The sequence below is a fragment of the Drosophila serrata genome, unplaced genomic scaffold (genome assembly GCF_035046125.1).
Source record: "Drosophila serrata isolate PLE 108 unplaced genomic scaffold, ASM3504612v1 contig_165, whole genome shotgun sequence".
NCBI classification, from domain to species: domain Eukaryota; kingdom Metazoa; phylum Arthropoda; class Insecta; order Diptera; family Drosophilidae; genus Drosophila; species Drosophila serrata.
In genome coordinates this window covers 1477112-1495634 of record NW_028257063.1, presented here as the reverse complement: position 1 = coordinate 1495634, position 18523 = coordinate 1477112, and the positions used below count along the sequence as shown (strand labels likewise).

The following is an 18523-nucleotide window of genomic DNA, read 5'->3' as shown; positions in this document are numbered from 1 at the left end:
CAAGAGGTTTCTGAGTTAATCTATAAAACGAAAGAGCTATTATAGGTAGTAAAAGATATCCTTCTAGATGTTTTCAATGCTCATAAAGTTTCCGAGTTTAATAAATTCCATATCCAATACATTCTTTATTTTTATTCCCGTAAACTGCTTTCAATGTAATAAATCTTTCCCTTTAAAGATTCTTCTGAACCAGATCCCTTAATAATAATAATACCATTAGCTGGCTATTCAAGTACATTGTTACACGATTGTTCCGCTGATCTATTACCGCCGGCTCAAGCACCATTTGTCTCGCTGAACTCTTTTACACAATTTCAGAATCTGAAATCAGAAACTCGAATATCCAAGTTCGAAGAACCCATTTGGTGGGCACCCTACAGCGCCGAAAAAGTGGGAAAAAACAAAAAGGGAAAAGCGGGTGTCTGCCACTGAATGGGTTTTTCCAGAGAACAACGCGAAATAACTGGCGAGCCGAGAGAACGCCTTTAATGAGGGTCATAAAATCAAGCGCCAGCACAGGCCAGGTCTCAAAAAAATAAAGAGAAATAAAGAACAAAAAGAGCAGGGACACAGACGGATAAACCGAAACTAAAGCAACCTGAGACGGTGTAACAGGTGAGGAGATAGCAATGAAATTATAATGCAGATTATGTGAACGGACGGAGAGAGGGTAGGAAGGCCCTTAAAGGACACCTAAGTGACCGAAAAAAGCTGACGATTTAAAGGAAGCAAAACCATTTCGTACCACTTAACCGTTTTCCCTCTCAACCATTTAGGCTTTGATATTTTGCCGCCGAAAACCTCAGAACCTTTTAAATCGTTTGTTTGGGAATTACTGGCACTGCCTGGATTCTTATTCTGTTCTGTGTTGTCGGTTTTCCAATGCAAATGCGTGTCAACTTTGACCCCCAGTGAGGCCGAAACGCATAATCCGGGAGAACAGGCAGCGAAACAATGGAAAACACATTTTAAGCTGCTCGAAATGCTCGAAATACTCGACTTTTTTGACTCGTCTCTTTTTCCCGCTCTGTGGCATAATCCAAACTATATGTCCGACTTAATTTTGTTGTTCAAACTGTCCTGTCTCGCGGGGAATCGCTTCTGGTGGCACTAAGAGAAATTCTAGGGTTGTTTCTAATACGTATTACAATATATATACTATATTTACTACAAATATAAAGGAAAATGTTATGTACTTTTCTATACCCTTGCAGGGTACTTGAATTTTAATCAGAAGCTTGAAAAACAGTGAAGACCCCATAAGTTATATATATTCTTGAACAGCATTAACAGCCGAGTCTATCTAGCCATCTCCGGTTGAAAAAAAAAATAAAAAATTGTATAAGGGGTTACATCGTTAAAATTTTCAAAAATGTACAAAATTTTTAGATTTATTAAATGTTAAATTGAGAATGTAGACTTACTAACCTAATAAAAACTAACATAGGAACCATTTCAGAATTTAAAATGATAATTTTTTGGTTTAGTTATGAGATTTTAAAATTTGATTCATAGAAAAAATTATCACATAAAAATATAGACAAATATAGAATCAAAATGGTATTATAATTTTAGTTAGAAGCTTCAAACACCATGGAAGAGTCATTTCCGACCCCGTAAACCATATATATTCTTGATTAGCATTAACAGGAGAGTCAGCTATGTCTGGTCAAAATCTATTTTTTTTTTATCAAATTTTCAAAATTTGATAAGGGGCTTTGTAAGGGATTATTAAAATTGCCAAAAAAAAAAAAAACATTAGAAAAAAATGGAAGCTCTTGAAATGTTAAATTGAGTATGAAGACTTATTAACCTGATAAAAACTAGCATAGAAAAGCTTTTCGATTGAAAATTAATGCATTTTTGACTGAGCTATAATGGATTTTCTATTAAAGGGTAAACAAATTTGTGTTTCCCTGCTTAAGCTTCCTTTCTATTTAAATTTCTAATTATTAAAGACAAATTATGCTTATCAAAACTTCCCTTGCTTTGCCATTATGGTGATTGATATTATTTTAACCTTTTGCACTTTGGTCGCTTCAATACACCAATAATTTCCTATTAATAAGATACTTATCGTGTGTCAACTCAACATCGTTGTGCATATTATTTCCAGTATATATAATTATATAACTGGAGTATGAGATTATTTACCATTCCCTGGCACCTGTCATATTTCCTTGATGACCAATACAACTGCTGAGAATGCGTTGATTCCACGATGAAGGTATTTATTTATATATGTAAGTGCAGAAGATTACATATGTATGTATGTACCTGTTTACCAGTACTGTCCGTGTCCCTGTCCGTGTCCGTGTCAGCACAGTTCACTGGTTCAGTGACCTTTGGCCCGGGGTCTATTCAGGGCTTCCTTGGCCCTTCTGTTTTTTTTTTTTATTTATTTCTTTTTTTTTGCTGTGTAATGCTGCTCAGGAACTTGGGAGATCCCGCCCACTGATGAATGCCTGCTCTGGAGGAGAGTTTACGGGTTTCTCATCTTCATTATTCCGCCGGCTAGCATTTGTCCTGGCATTTGTTTGGATGCTGATGCTGGTGCAGTGCCACGCCCCCACTGCGCCTGTCAGCCCAGCATCCAAGCATCCCAGCATCCCAGCATCCCGGCATCACAGCACAATTCAACTTCAACTTTTGATACTCATCTGAATTTGCATTATTTTCTTTTGCCGCTGTTTACGTTGATTCTGATTTTAATCTTTCAACTGCGTTTGGGCCCTACTGCTCCTCTCTTTGCTTTACTTTTCCTCTGCTTTATTTAGTTTGAAATATTTTTTTGCCTCGTCCGATTTACAGTTGATATGTACCTGTCCTCGTCCAGAGTTTGAGATGGTATCGTGACACGCATGACATGTCACAAGAAGCACGAAAGTTACGAAAGTATCTTGAAGTTTGCTTTAACTTGTAGGATTTTAAGAGATTGCTGTAGGTCTTTTTAAGTTGTTTACTTACAGTTTTGTTGTTTATTAATTTTGATAGATTTTTAATACTTAAAATTTAATTTGAATGATTATTAATTCTTTTATCTTATTAAATATAAAGTAATTTCTTCAAATATATTATTTTTGAGGGTATTTTGGGGGCAACATTAATAAATAAATCAAGAATAGCTATATCTTAAGCTCCAAGAAGTCGAAATAAATAAGATTCTAATACAAATATCTATAATGTATCAATTAAATTTTCAACCTAAATATATAATTCGAACAAACCCAAGACCCCTAAAGGACTCCCATCCCTTTGTCCAGCTGAACAGGTTTCACCTTCTTTTGTTTGTCGCGACTCCTCTGCAGTTTTCAACGCACCTTGCTCCGCCTTTTTCCCTGCTTTTTCACTGCTTCTTCACTGCAGTCATTCATTCCATTCGAATAAAATAGGAGTTGGGGCAGGGAAAAGTATCCTAATTGGTATTAAAATTGATGTTATTTTATTTTACTTTTATTTTATTTTATTTTTTTGTTTACTATCCATTCCAGGGCATTGTATTTCGATGCCTTGAAAGCTAGAATGGCACCGCATTTGTCTTGATTTTTATTCAAATTGGATTTTTCAAAAACAAAAGGCGAATCGCCGGATTCGTAATCTGAGAAAAATCGTACCACTTTGGGCAAAATGCATTTTTCAGATTGCATCGCAGCGCCGATCGATGATATTCGAGATTAAAATCAGAAAAATAAACAGAGAAAGGCTTCTGTTCTTGTCGTCCCATCAGATATAAATGTATATATCTATATGGATAACCTTTGCATTCTCTTTTATTTCTTTTCCCTGTTTTTTTATCATTTAATTTCTTGTTTTTTGTTACCTGAATTTTTATCTGTTGTTTGGCTCTCGGATTTAATGGGGAATTATGGTGGGGAGAAATGGGAAACGTTCTGTAGGATTAAATTTAAATGTGGCCACTTACACGTAATTAAGTTCGTTGCACTTTATTTACACAAACATTCTGTCCATGCCTATAGACGTTTACCGGGCGATATGCAAAATAATTAAGCTGCCAATAAAATTGCATTAAAGGTGCAAGGAATTCGCACTGGAGATAATTATGGAAAGCGGTTTAAAAAGCCTTTAAAATGTCGTGAATTCGCAGTGGAAAAGTGTATGTCGTAGGTCAGTTCCAATAAGGTTTTTCTGGTTAACAGAGCTCCGAAAACGTATTTCACTTCCCCTTGTTACTCCGAAAGATAAGGTTTGGGAACTATGTTAACAGCTTACAGTTGTTTTTTATTAAAGAACTATTTTCGCCATTTTTTTGCTTTATACTTAATGAAACAAAAAACTTAAATCTAAAATTACAATATGATTATGTACCTTCCTATATTGGTTTTCTTATATTAATCTTAATAGATGTTAAACTTCAACCAAATATTTCCCCTCACTGTTAACCTTAACAGCGCAATGGCTTCCACAAACTTATTTCAGAGACCTTCTGTTATTCTCAGCTGTTAACATAACTCTTAACCTGAGAGCGCTCTTTTTCAACTGAGAGTGTTTGTGGATTGTGTGGAACTCTTTTAAAATGTATGTCACTTTTATACACACTTTTATTCCACACAATGCACAAATATGTAAGCCACAGGCTCTTCGATGTTTAATTTGTTGATTAAATTAATGTTACATGTATTAACAAAAATGTATTTTTTTTTAGGGAACAAAAAAATATGAGTTTATAAAACGAATTACAGTTAACTAAAAACTGAAATATATTTTATTTAATTTTAATTTTCTTGCATTTTTTAACCTAATTCCTACAACTAAAAAGATAAATAACTTGCAACTTGTTACGGGAGTTTTATAATTAGTATAATTAATTTGATTCACTCGAAAAAGTTATTCATTTATTCTCGTTCCTTATATATAAATAAAAAAAAAAAAAAAAATCATTTAAAAAATGTATGTTTACATTCTTATAACATAAAATCACCATTTGAGCCAACATTAACAGATGTTCCACACATGCCAGAGAGAGGGAGAGTAACAGAAGATGGAATCGTACAGAGAGATTAACAGAATTTTGCTGATGGGAATCGTACTGAGAGAGAGAGAGAGTAACAGAAGTATCTTATGGATTTCAACGACTCAACAGAGTAAATTGTACTACAAGATACTCAGAGTTTAGTGTTGCCGGGAATTTCAAAAGTTGTGGTTATCGGAAAAGCGGAGCGCGCGTTTCGTGTCGCCTTTAAATAAAATATTGTGTTTCAATCGAAGCGTGTGGCGTGCGACGTTGATTTAGTGGAATAAATTATAATTAAAAGAGCCCATAAAAATATCTATAAAAATTTGCAGAAATAAAATAAAACAAAAATAGTGAGAATTATAAAGTTATGAGATAGATCCTTCGTTCGTTCGTGCTTCGTTCCGTCGTCGCGATTTGAGGCAACTTCGTGTGAGAAACTCTAAGCGAGAAATCAAGCTTTTATGACAGCCTACAAAAAAATCTAGATAAAGTTAACAAATTCTAGAAATAATACAAAATAATTACAAAGTTTCAAGATTATAAATTAAATTAAATTTAAAGCTTTGGTGAAATGTTGCTGCTGCAACGGCCACAATTTGTTGTGGCTCAGTGTTGTCCCTGTGTTGTTGCCCATAAAATAAGCCACTAACTCGGTGCTCGGGATGCGGAATGATGCCCCACGGATTACACAAAAGGATTAAATAACAAAGTAATTTGCATATCTAGAAAATAAATTTAGAATCATGACAACGAACTAGGCATTAAATTATGCATGAATATTAACCTGAACCCCCCAAGGATCTACTCGGCCAGCGGATGTCCGTTCATGTCCATGTTGCGACTCAATGAAATTTTTAATTGTGCACGCGTGTCCCAAACCCCCTTTCCTTGATAATTTTACCTGGGACTGGGACTAGGCCTGGTCCTTCGTGCCCTGTTGGCCCCGCCCCCCTCTATAGAGGGTACCTTGTGTGTAGTTTCATGTTTCCCGCATATTTGTCATGGTGCGAAATCTCAGGGAAGGGGCTAAGGATACGAAGGAATCCCCCCACCTTTTTGGAACTGGAATAAAAGTGCAACTCTAAAGCCGCACCAGACTTCAGGATAGTTGTGCAAGTTCCTCAAGGAATATTCTACGAGTTTTTAAGGGGTTTTAGAAAAAGGCTCAAGAGAAAAGTATTTCAGAAGTTTTTAACCTAGTTTGGGGTGAAGGAAAGCCATGGGAAATGTGATGAAAGTGTGAAAAACTAGCAAAATTTCAAGTAATTCATATAAATCTTATATCAGAGTGTTATTAAATGGGGATTAAATTTAATAACCAGTAAATTTATTTAAATTCGGAAGCATATTTGCTTTTATATAATTTTTATCTGTGTTTTCATAAGAGTTTCAAATTATAAAAATATGCTTCCCCTTTTAAATCCCAAAATATTCCAACTAATCCTATTTAAAACTCCCCCAACAAAGCAAAACACAAAAAAAAAATGTATTCATTCAACTATAAAAACTCAAATCCTTTGTAGATTAACTCCCTCTCTCCACCAAACTGGTGATTTTTGCCGGTCTTTCGCTTGGCTAACTTTATTAACCAGCAAGTGGAATTTTTAGCTTCCGTTCCGCCCTTAAGCTCTCCCCCTAGTGCTCTTGGCTAGAAATCTCAACTTATTTTCAATTATCATGTCATCTCAGGGGGCAAGGGGAAGTAGCCACCCCAACAGCTTTTCCGCTTTTCATCCCCCTTTCCTTGCCAGTGTGTGCGCTGCACTTGAACTACATGTTGGTAATTCGGAAAAGTCGCTTGAAAAGAAAGCAAGGACCAGGAGGAAATTTACTATCGCCACCAATGCCAATTGAAGCACACTTGTCCACGCTCCCTGACTTCCGTCCAGAGCTTGCCCCGCCCCAGTTTTCCCAGACCCCTGGCCCAGTTGCTTTTTCATTTCCCGTGCACCTTCGACCCCACTTTCTCTCTCTCCCTCTTACCACTCGTTATGTGCTTTTTTTTGTTGCGGTCAGTTGAGGCCGCGTGCCGAGTTTCCATTGTATGTGAGATTTTCGTGTTTTCATTTTTTGGTTTTCCTAGGGTATTTCTAGGGGTTAGAGGACGAAAGATATATTGGCTATGGAAAAATATGTCAAATAGCAGCAATACCTATATTTAAAGACCTTTAAAACAATGAAATACATTATATTGAAACTGATTATTAGCTTTTAGAGTGGGAATAATATAAAAGGGTTACAAGAGTGAAATGTTTAATAGGTTATAATCTTATTTAACATGATTTATTTACATTTTTATGTTTTTTATGATCATAATTTTCTTGCAAAATCTTGGAAATCAATAACATTAAAGAAATTCTATTGGACAAGATTATTAAAAGCTTCTTATCTGCTCACATACCAAATTTGGTAAGAATCTATAGAGGTTTTCGAGATATTATCTTTGTTCATAGGTAACTCATAGTCGTTGAACTTTCTTTCTTGATTTTTTCATGTTGTTTGAAAAGAACATATAGTCGCCGCGATTCCTGCGTGTGTAACAGAGAGTCAAAGAACAGCAACAAATACAAATAAAAAAAAAAAACAGTGGCAAAGAGCAAAAGGAGCAGGAGAAAGTGGAGAAGGAGGAGGAAGGTGAAGGAGCAAAGGACGCCACCAAAAGTTGACCTCGCGTCGCCTGCAGCGTTAATTTATAATTTACTCTCGGCTCACTGAAATCGCCTAGCACCCCGCACGCCCACCCCCCTTTTCACTCTTGGGGGGAATTCCCCGCTCCCGTTTTTATTATTATTATTATTTCGGTGCGTTTCCACGCGCTTTTCCTTGCCCAACAGAACCACAGCACAACAAAAAAAGGTCCTTTACCAAGGCTCGTTTTTTTCGCCACTTTTGACTTTTTTACATTTGCCGACGGGTCTGAATGTTGCTTCTCCCCTTGTTGGTGTAGTTGTTGTTGTACTTGTTGGTGTATTCATTCCTGTTCATGTTGTTGTTGCGGTGTCCCTTGAATATTACTCGCAAATAAGGAGGAAAGAAACAAGGAGGGATTGGAATTTCAAGCCAAAAACCTGCTACCAAAAATTCAAGCTCTTCCCTTTTTCCCTTGCTCATACTTTTTGGCCTTTTTCAACTACTCATTGTTGTTGTTTGCTCCTGTTTTAGTGCCTTAATTTCGCTGTGTGTATGTGGGTGTTTTGAGGTTTTTTATTTTTATTTTGTGCCCCTCTTTGTTTTTAAAACATTTTTGACTTTTGGCCCCGCGACGACTGTTGCTCGTCGCTCTGTCTGCTGCTGCCCTCGTTTGTTTGTTGTTTTAATTAATTTGTAAATTTACTCGACCAGATTAAAGCAAAAGAGAAGCAAATTAGCCAAGGGACAACTCCAACAATGCAGATGGACGGCAGATGTCAACAGGACTCAGGGAGGGAGTGCAGCATTTCATGAGGCGAAAGTGAAATATGGAGGAAAAAACAAAAACTTTCCACAAGAAAATTTTTTTATTTTTTTTGGCAGAATGAAACCACTTAAGATTCAGCTAAGTTGTTGAGGAGGTTTTAAGTGTTGGGGTAATTAGAAAATCTGTTGGAAATTAAATAGTTGGAATAAAAAGAAAATGAAGGAAAATGCAGGAGGGCAAAGCTCATAAACATTATGAAGAAATTGAGGTATAAGTTTTCAGAAATCAAAGAGATTTAATTAAGATAACAAAAAACAACACCTAATAAAAAATAATCATTTAAAATCATATTACCCTTATTACTATGAAATATTCAAATTAGTTTTTTTGTTACCTTATTAAAACTACGGAATTATGAAAACAATTTAATAAACAAATTTAAATAATGCACAAAACGAAATAAATAACCAAAATAAATGCTTCACAAAACCATAAATCATGACAAAAGAATAATCTACAATGTTGAAATTGATTTTTATGGCCTGGTAAACACTAATTGCTGTCTCTAAATTATTATGAAAAATCCAAATCTAAAATCTATTTATTAAATTAAATGTTCTTTTGCTGCAAATGGTTTGAAAAATCAATTAGAGGCAGACACAGACATAGAAACACACCTGCGCAACTGCGGCTGAATCAACATTTGCAATTCAAAACCTCATTCTTTATAGTGTCTTCCACATTTTGTTTACCTAATATTTATGTGTCTGTGTTATGGTGAAATCTATCAAATTTCCAGGGGAATGCCCCTAGAATATGTATATATCCAAACAATGTCTCCAAGTTTGCCAATAATAACAATAACTCAATTTCCTTCGAGCGAAGAAGTCATCACAATTCTGTGGAAAATTCAAAAGGGAAACTCATTCGCCTCGAGGCAATTTAATTGCTACACTTTGACAAGTTAGAACAAAGGCTGGCGCTTAAATTATACACAGTACAAATATATACGCAAAAAATTGTATTTACAGCTGTGCGTTGCTTAAAGTATTTAACTTGAGTTTAACCGCAATGGCAAAACTTTGTCTGGCTCTGTTCTGAGTCCTTTTTTCCCCGGCTATATTGACACATTTGTTTTGGTGGAAAAACGGGAAAATAAAAGCAGAGAGTAAATTCCTTGCGGTGTCTGGGAGCTAAAAACGAATTTCAAATTAAATAAACAACAAGAAAAAAAAAACTCCCAAATGTGCAATTAAAAAATTTTACAGTCATAACTTTTTATTATGGAACGTAATTCAGACTTTTTATGCACACCAAAGCGAGCGAGGCAAGGAGCTGGGGCAAGTAGCTCCATTGCGCGTGTTTAATTTCGTTTCTCGTCCTGTTTTTCCAATAAATTTTCTTCCCTTTTGCACGCAATTTCCCCACTTTCCCTGCTTGATGGGGGCTGATGAGACTCCTCTTTTTTTTTTCTCGGTATATATAATTGCATTAACCGACCTGCCACGACTTTTATGTGTCTGTTTTTCATCATTTTTTTTTTTATTTTTTTGTTGGGTGGCCAAATAATGTTTACTTCTCACATTTTGGTAGTTTTCGTTTCAGTTCCTAAGTTTAGATTTTTATCGCGACACGAGGCGGTCGGTCTCCTTTCAAAAATATATATAATTTTTTATTGCACCTAAATGTTCGACACGTGGATACTCGAGCATAGAGTTTTTCGTTTTTTAGATGCATTTTAATTGGAGTTTTGCTCAAGACTTTTTATGACAGTTTATAGTTAAAAGCAAAGATTATTTCGTGTGGATTAAAAATACTAAAAAATAAGCAAGAACAAAGGGGTTTTGGTAATTGGTCAAAATATCTTAAATTACCATCTGGTAATTACGTTTATATGTGCAATAGGTTAACGTGTATTTATTTAATCGGTTTACGGTTTTAGGAAGGAATTTGAATTATTTTGCGTTTTAAAAGAAACTTTTAATTAATATTTTTATAATGGTTTATAGTTTAAATAGGTTTTCGGTCATTAAAATAATAAATTTATATTTCAAATTGCCTAGAATCTGTTTTATAAAGCCTTATATGATATAATATTATATCCATTTAATATAGAAGGAAAATATTTTCAAAGACCCAAAGCCAAGTCAGATTTGTTTCTAACATTTTCAGTGTCCTCTTCAGCATTCTTTTATTACATTTTTGATAACAACTAAAAGTTTAATGTTAATTCCAAAAAATCCCTGCCTAAAAGCCCTAGCAAACCCATCTTATATTACAAAATCCATAAAGTAAAACCTGCATAACCCTTAAATTTATCCCTTGGATATGCCGATCCCAGGAGTAAACCTCATTTTTCACATGTGGCACCCATTAACCTACACCCATTAAGCTGTCCGACAGCCAATAGTTGTCGCTTCAACTAAATAATGCATAAATAATGCAGCAGGGATACAAACTCAAATAGAAACAGGATATAGGATCGGGGAAGCGAAGGGAACTAGATATATCTAGTATATATTAACCCTCTCCTAAACTCTCTCTGTGGTGGATTTGTTGCCCAACAAAGTGAGAAAACCGCAACGGAGCGGCATAAAAAATGCATAAAACGAGGACAGAATAAAGTCATAAAGTAAAAATTGCAGACATCAGAGGGGGCGGCGACGGCGACGGAAAGGAGCGTCCTGAGACCCAAAGGAAAATAAAGAAGGAGTGTGTGTGTTACGGAGGGGGAAAAACAAGGGGGGAAAAGTGACTCAGTGAGTTGTTGTTGAGCCTGGGTCTTGTTTGAGGTTTCAATAGGTCATAATTCACGCCTAGTCGCCGCCTTTTTCCCCTTTTTTCCTTGTCCCATCGTTAGCCGCTTTTGGACTAAAAAAGAAAAAAGAAAAATCGGGGGAAATAAAAGGGGACCCAGGAGCAGCAGGAAAATATAAGTGCAAAAGTGTGGGTGTTCTGCTGGCGCCACATAAAAAAATAAAAGAACAAAAACATGTGTGTGTGCACAACCAATATGCGAAGGGAGAACAGGTCGAGTTACTGTCCACATATAAGATTCCGAAAAAAGACGGCTGGTATTGTGGTTTCAAAATGGGATTAGGTTATTTAGGATTTTTGTTTAGGTTTTAAGGCCATAAAGTGTATTTTTAAAAGAAAATATTAAATGTTTCCTAAGCTAATACATTGTATCTAAATATCTTCTTATCATTATCAATATAGAATGTTGTTCGGAATACTTCAAGATTTTAGTGACTGTTTTTAGGTAATTTTCTACCAATTATTAAATAATTTTAGAAATTTTGCAGGGTATTTTAATTTAAGTAAGAAGCTTGAAACTAAGTGAAGGATTCATTTCCGACCCTATAAATCGTATATATTCTTGATCAGCATGAACAGCTGATCTAACCTAGTCCGGTCGAAATCTATTTTTTCAAAATTTTTGAAAATTTTATAAGGGGTAACCCCATCGTTAAAATAGTGAAAAATTGGCAAAAAATGGAATTTTTTAAAATGTTAAATTGAGTATGCAGATTTATTAACCTTATAAAAACTAACATAGAACTGCTTTCCGAGTTATTATATTATATTAAATAATGAATTTTTGGGCTAGTTATAAAAGATTTAAATGGCAAGTGTATGCTAATACCTACCTTATACCTTTCTCGAGATTATGACTTTTTAGAGAAATAAAATACGCTCTTAAATCCTTCATTTTTAAACTTTAAGAAATAGTTAAAAAAAACTTCAAGAACTCCCATCGAAAACTCTTAAAAATAATCTCATTTATAATCCTCCTAAAAATCACTGTTGATAGTTTGAAACATATCCAAAAAAGTTAAATTGAAGCTGCTAAAAAAGTGTCACTAAAATATAAACAAGGAGAAATGAAAACTGAAAAACTGGAAAACTGTTATCATGTGTTAGTTGTATCCTTTTTCCTTATCCTCCCCTCGCTCTCCTTGGTGCATTGTGCAAATTTGTTTTGGTCGCTGGTGTTATGTTTGTTTTTGCATTAGCTGTGCGGTCTGTCTGGTTGCGGGGAAAATTGGCGGGGGAGGGTTTCCCGAAGGGGTAAGGAAATGGAAAGGATCAGGAGTGGCAGGATACAGAGGAAAATTTTGTTGGGATAGAAAGTGGAAAGTGGGGACTGGCCCTCTGCCGCCTGATGCCTGGTTTTGTCTTCTTTATGGCTGCTAACGATGAAAAATGTTTTGCGTGGTGCGTGTCCCGCTGAGTTTTTCCCGCCTCCAAGCCAGAGCTCTTTCAGACCCCTCTCTCTTCCTGGTTGTTTTTTAGTCCCCTCTCCTGGAGGGTTTTCCAGCCCCGTTTTCCCTGCTCCCTGTGCGTTTTCCTCACCTCTTTGCATGCGTGGCCCTTTGTGCATATGTCAGAGTCGCACTTAGGACCCACAAAAAAAAACGAGCAAAAAATGTAACAACCAAAGATTAGCTAAAGAAAACGAAGAGGGGAATACACTTTAATAAGTAAATAATATTTACAAAATATTCTGGTATATAGTTTATATATTAAGCAGTCTTTTTAGGACATTTTTTTGTAATTTATATAGATTTTGGATACGAAAATCTATATATAATTGCATTAAACTACTTTCCTCAATGGTTTAAGGGCTTAAATAGTTTCAAACTATTTTTCTTTTGTCAATATTTCTGTTTTGACTAATAACTTTTATATATATTTAATATTTTACCCCCTTTCTTAGCTTTAAAACCTATTTTAAAACTGAAATACCCCTCCAGAAAGGGCATTAAAAACGCAGCACATGCTTTTATCCTTTTATTTTCTGTACACTTTTTTTACCCAGGACTTTTGTTTGTCGGGACTAAAGTTAATCCCCATTATGAGAGTGGGTGTGGCCAGGGGCTGGCGTCAGCTTTAGGGTTGTCGCCCGCAGGTAATCGCAGTGAAGAAATGGTAAGGGGACGGGGGAACGGGGAACGGGGGACTACAGTCAATGGCACTTTCGGTTATGGCCATAAAGTGCCTGCCGCGGCCCAAAACCCTCCTGCCAAGTGGTCTACGTCTGCTGGTGGTGTTGTCTGCTTACCCCCACCAAAGGAGAGAGGGAGGGGGCTTACGCAATTCTCATCCCTTAAAAGTTCGCCCTTCTACGTAATTAAGATCGCGTGCTAAACTTAGTCCGCTTAACTAACTTTGCATTAGTCGTCGTCGTCGTCGTCGTCGTCGTCGGGGTGGAATTTACATTCACCGGACTTTGTCGGAGATAACATTTCGTATATATCACAGAGAAAATATTACATTTGCTAATGTAAATCCCTTCTACTTACTCGAGTGATCAATGTTTTCTGGTTAAATATTAATAGTAGTTTCTTTATTTTTTTTTAGAGGGGAGTGAGTAAAAGCATTTGAGGCTTAAGTAAAGTTTATTAATAGCTTGATAAATGGTGGCCATTAGGTGGTAGTTATATTGTTAAGCAGGCATAAGGGAAGGTGGGAAAAATTGGATATGATAAGGGATAAAAGAGAGTTTCCTTGCCTATAAATAAATTGATTAAAATCCTTTTAGAAAAGTGTTTCAATCTTAACTAAAATTGAGTTAGAAAATATGGAATAAATGTTGTTAGCTGAGAACTTTCCTAGATAAATAATTCTCAGTTAACACCATTTATTCCATATACAATTTATACATATTATTTATCTAGGAAAATTCTCTGTTAACGGCATTTATTCCATATTTTCTAACTCAAATTTAGTTCACTTAAAAATAAAATAAAAGTAACTAAGAAACCTCAATTCAAAGTTATTAAATTTCAAATTAAATAACGAGGAAAACCTCCTGGGAAACCCCAATTTAAAGTCAAATCGCAGTCAATTATGCAATCTGTGCTTTACCCCCCAGCTACTTTTTAATGTTAATTAAAAAATAATAAAAACAAAGATAAATACAGAAAAAAATCATTCAAAGATAAGAAGCAGAGAAATCCAATTAATTTCACACCGAAGCCAATTAAGTTGACAGGCCAAAAGCAAGGGGGGAAACGGGGGCAGAAGGAAAAGGCGAATCCTGTTGCTCTTGGTTCACCTGAACAAATACTCACTTACACACACACACAGTCATACACCTAGACCGCCAATTAACACACGTGCAAAGGGAAGGCAAGTGAGAGGGAAAGCGGCGGAAAAACAGAGATGGCACGTGCGTAGGCTGGGAAAACCGCAGCGTAACTTCCGCCTCAAAAGAGGCCATTTTCTTACATACTCTTCAGTTTATTTATTTATTTTTTCTTTTATAACAGAAAAGGAAATAAATATTTAAAATGTTATAATAAAAAAGAAGCTAAAAATGGGAAAACGAAATAAACAAGCAGCGTGGCCAATAAAACACGCTCTAACCCCTTGTATTAGGCAACAAAGTAGCTGCTGTTGCTTCCTTGGGGGAAATTACGAGACGGAAAAATGGAAAATGGTGTGGGAAAAATTGTGTAAAAAAATATGTGGGGTACACTCTCAAGGCTAAAAGGGAAGAGAGAAAAAAGCGGGACAGGCTTTCCCCCTTTTTTTTTTGTACTTCCCCGCGTTTTCGCTTTGGCGGCGCATTTGAAAATAATTTTCCAAGCATTTGTTATCCATATGAAATGTGCCAAGGATATGCGACGACCTCCTCCGAGTCTCACTCTTTGTGTGTGTATGTGTGTGTGTCTCGTATGTGTGTCTCCATATTTGTGTGAGTGCCTTTTGACTCGTTACGGCAGAGGAGTCCCTGCTCCACAGTAAAAAATCCCACGAGTTTATCGGATCCTGTTCTGATTCTACCCTATAACCATTCGCTTGTAAAAAGAGTTTGATGGACTATTTGTTAAGCTATTATAATTTTAATCAGAAGCTTCTAACTTAGGAAGGCGTAATTTCCGACCCTATAATTCATAAATATTCTTGATCAGCATCAACAGCCGAGTCTATCTAGGCATCTCCGGTTGAAAAGCAAAAATTTTCAGATTTTTTTCAAAATTGCAATTTTTTGTAAGGCGTTACATCTTTAAAATTGTCAAAAAATTCAATTCAAATTTTTAAATTTTAAAACTCAGTATGGAGATTTGTTAACCGTATAAAAACTAGCACAAAACTGTTTTCCGAATTATAATTAATTTATTTTTGGCTTAGTTAAGAGATTTAAAAAACTGTAATTTATCAAAAAAAAAAAAAAAGCATAAAAAATTATATTTAATTTACGTAGAATTCACATATTTGAGGGTTTCTTTTCTGATATTTCTATTTTAGTTTACTTATTTTATAATACAGTTTCCTGCATAAAAATACCTTTTCTAGGGTACAAACTATTCTATAATATATTTTAACCCAACCATTTATATTCCACCTTTCCAGTTTGTTATGGTTTTTTTTTTGTGTCGGGTAAAAACGCATTTTTAGTACATTGAAAAAGTAAAATGTAAACAGGTTCAAAGCCGAGGGGAGGGGTCGAGGCCCAGGATGGAGGATTTGCCTCCATTAAATAAACAATTTTTTTTTGTCATAGATATAGAATCAGACACACACTCCACATACACACACACACACACACACACAGGACTAAGGGGGATATATGGGATATTTATGAGCCGGAGGAAGAATGGGGGGGAAATTGTTGACATTGAAATTTTACGAGCTTTGCTCAGCCATTGTCCCTGTGCAGGGAAATCGGAATAACTGCTCTCACTTTTTGCTTTAATTAAAAATAGATATAGTATATAAAAAAAATCATAAAAAATAAAACATGGAAATGCATAAAATGCATGAAAATGTTTGCAGAAACCTTTTGTTTGGCTTGTGAAACTTAATGACCAGAATATTTGCCTTTTGATTTTTCAACCAAATGAAAACATGTTCAAAGTTGGAATTAATTTGTGTGAATCCCCAAAAAGGAGAAGATCGAGTGCAATTAGTTGAGAAAACAAATAAAAGCTGGCAGAAACGTTTGTTCTTCCTTTGATTTCATTAAAAGCGTAAAAGGAAAGAAGAGCAATAATTGCAAGCCAAGGAGTCAGTCAAATAAAATATTAAACTCTTTTATTTAAATGAGGATATTTTGCTGCTCCTGCTGCTCCCCCCCCCACTTTGGACTCTCTTTTTCAAGTGGCAGAAAGTTTACAGGAGTGAAAAACTCCTTCAGTTCTCAAGTGGAAGAAAAACAAGTAGCAAAAAAGAGAGAATGAGGGAAGCTCCGTGAAACCAGAGACCAAAGACCAGAAGCGAGATTCGCTCCATGGCTGAAAACAGAGTTGGTAACGCGAAGCGGGCCAAAATAGAAGTAACATTCTATTATTAACAATGCCACTCCCGTCGTTCCCCTCTCCGGGCACTTCATAAACAGCAGCAGACTGCCAAGAGCCTGGCCAAGTCGAGTCGAGTTGAGCTGAGCTGAGAATGAGAAGAGCAATATGAAACAATGGCAGTAACAATGGATGTGGATGGATGGATGGATGGCTGGCTGGTGGCCGGAAGGACCAGCAGCAGCAGACAGGACAACAAGGATACAGGAGGAGGAGCAGCAGCAGTAACAACAACGACAACGTGACGACGTCATCATTGCCAACAAAGTGTTGACATCTTTTTGCCCATTCATCGTCTGTCCCCAGTCCATTCATCTCTTTTACGCTTGAAACTCAGTGGCAGTCCAAACCCACCTTATCCCCCGAAACAATCCTTGACTAACGCTATTCGTCCTTTTTAATTAATTTCACTTACTGCAGTCTCTCTGTCCTGGGGCCACCCTCCAAACTTACTGAGGAAAAAACGGGGAGAAATTTTTTGGTATAATTTTTGGAGTTTGCAAGTTTCTTCATTTGAAAAAGAATTGTTTTAGAAATATTACCACTTTACCTATTCATAAAATAAATCTAAACTATGCTTTTAAATATTTCTAAATCAAAGAATAATTATCCATAATAAAAGTTATAGTTTCTCTCTCTGTTCAAGCTGTCAATGCGACATGGTCCAGTCTCACGTTGAGCTTAGTGGAGCAATAAAGGACAGGTCCTTGGAGACCTGGTCCTGCCTTCTTCTCCCTCTTTTATACATTTATATATATATATCTTTTTTTGTTGTTACTGCCTGAGAAGTTTTCTTCATAAATTTATAAGCGTCACGTTACTGACACTCTCACATATCTTTGCACACACTTTTTTGCACCTCTCTCGCACTTGCTTCACCTGTGCCCCAGATTGAGAGCGATGGCTAAAAGGACATGGGTGGCGGCAACGGGATTTTGAGGCACCACAGGATACGAAATGAAGAGATCAGAGGCAAAAGCTTCAGTTGTGGGGAATAAAAAAGGGAGAGCAAATCACTTATGCAAATTGGCCAAGAATTTTTCGCATTGTTCACTCAGTTGGGTGAAAAGAAATGTTAACAAAAAAAGAAAAAAGAAAAAGAAAAATCTGAAGAAATTGTAAAAGGTTGCAGGTTAAATATTACCCCCAAGAAAAGCGTGTGTAAAGTGGAAGGTACAAGTTTCAAGGATTTCTTAAACATTTTTAAAAGGGAGGTAGAATCAAAAAAATCCCTATGTAATATAAGTTTTATAAAGAAAATTGTGGAACCATTTTTTAAATATTTTAAGAATTCATAGGAAAGCTTCAAAGATTTTATAAATATTTATTATATATCATAGAAGCAAAAGTGTTATGTTTTCTATACTAAAACTTCTATATTATATTTAAATGTATAAAAACTTTTTGAAATATTAGTTTCCTTGCAGAATAAGTTCTATAACCTCCCACAAGAAAATCTATCTAACCGACAATAACCCAAAAATGACCCTGCTAATCTCTGGCATAGTTAACACCCATCAATCCCCCATTTCCTCCTTCTCAGATATCAAACCATATCTTATCTATGGGTGAGTTTCCTCTCACCACCTGGTAACTATCTCTTACACCTGCACTTTCACCTGGCCATTATTTCGCTTTGAGTTGGGGGTTGCTACTGCAGGAATGGCCAAATTAAATAACCATGTGCTCCTCCTTCCTCGACTGAGTTATGGGTGAAAGAGGAGTCCCCATCCCCATACCTTTTTGTCAGGTGTGGGAATCTCGAAAATTAGATTTCCCGGACAACAGGTTTCCATTATTGGTGCTCTGGTAGCGCTCCTACGCATTCTGTTTTGCATAATACAT

At 35.9% G+C, this 18523-nt stretch overlaps 1 protein-coding gene and 1 long non-coding RNA gene across 4 annotated transcripts in view; one reads left to right on the top strand and one right to left on the bottom strand.

Annotated features, from left to right (window-relative positions):
* The window catches only part of LOC147644494 (uncharacterized), a 194250-nt gene that overhangs the window by 34709 nt on the left and 141018 nt on the right, over window positions 1-18523 (bottom strand). The gene's annotated exons all lie outside the window — the stretch shown is intronic.
* Window positions 5100-18523, top strand: part of side-V (sidestep V) — a 50496-nt gene continuing 37072 nt past the window's right edge. The window contains exon 1 of the mRNA XM_086826957.1: window positions 5100-5684. The gene's annotated coding sequence lies outside the window, so the exon portion shown is untranslated. The remainder of the gene's footprint in view (window positions 5685-18523) is intronic.